Genomic DNA, 1,283 nt, shown 5'->3' with positions numbered 1-1,283 from the left:
TTCTTGTATCTGTGATTTCTGCTAAGAATTTAGAGCTCGGTCTTACTGGTTTTCCTTTGTAGGTAACTATTTGTTTTTCTTGAGCTGCTCTACTGATCTTTTCCTTGTCTTTGATTTGAAAGATTCTGATTAGGATGTCTTTGTAGTTTTCTTTTGGGGTCTATCCTATTTGGGGTTCCCTCATCTTGAATGGCCGTCCTCTCATCTTTCATGATATTAGAGAACTTTTCTTCCAATAACTCTCCGACTATCTTTTCTGTGCTCTTGTCTCTTCCTGTTCTGGAGTCAATCATCCACAAGTTCTTCTTCTTCATGGTGTTCCACATGAATACTAGGCTTTCTTCAGATCTTTTTCTTATTGTTCTTCTAGCTTTTAAGTATTGAGAGATTTATCTTCAAGCTCATTAATTTAGGCTTCCATTAATTAAAATCTACTCCTTTGTATTGTATTGTCATTTTCTGAAATCTTAGTAATAATCTTTTGGATTGCTACTTGCAAATTCTCTATTGTTTTCAAACCTTTATCTATTTTGTCTGTTCCTGTAGTGTTTTGCTGAATTTTTCTTTGTTTTCCTCAAATTTTCTCTCAGCAGTTTGAAGGTACCCAATTACTATTATCTTAAATTCTTTTTCAGGTAGTTCCAATTCCTTCTTTCCTCAAAAATATTTTCTAGCTTTGCCTCTTGGTCACTTGCTTGAGTCACTCTCTCTTTTTTCTTTATGTGAACAGAAATTGCCTGTTGCTTTTGAGAGATTCCATAGTGATATTTGTATTAAATTGATGATTATATTTAGGTGTGCTCTTAAGCATTGACCAGTTGTCTCCTGGTAGGATTGATTAGGGGAAAGAGTGTGTGCACCATTCTCTGTTCACTGTGCAGTTCAGTTTAGGATGGGCTTGGCGTATGTTGTTTGCTGTCATTGATCAGGTGTATAACAGGTGGTATGGGTTCTTGCTTGGTGTAGGACCTGTATAGTGGTAGTGGTAGTGTGCCGTGGAGTCAATTCTGATCCATAGCAACCCTGTATAAGGTTTCCAAGGCTATAAATCTTTACAGGAGCAGAAAGTCTCATCTTTCTCCCATGAAACAGCTGGTAGTTTTGAACTGCTGACCTGGAGTTTAGCAGCCTGACTCATAACCACTATGCTACCAGAGGTCTTTGAGGGACCTGTATTGGGTACTGTAGAAAATGACTAAACTATATCTCCCATGACACTCACTACTCGACTGGATTCAATAATTCATTACAGTGGCCATACAGGGCTCAGACACCATATTCAG

The sequence above is a fragment of the Chrysochloris asiatica genome, unplaced genomic scaffold, assembly GCF_000296735.1.
Source record: "Chrysochloris asiatica unplaced genomic scaffold, ChrAsi1.0 scaffold00066, whole genome shotgun sequence".
Lineage (NCBI taxonomy): Eukaryota > Metazoa > Chordata > Mammalia > Afrosoricida > Chrysochloridae > Chrysochloris > Chrysochloris asiatica.
The sequence above is the reverse complement of the archived record's forward strand: the minus strand, read 5'-3'. Positions refer to the sequence as shown.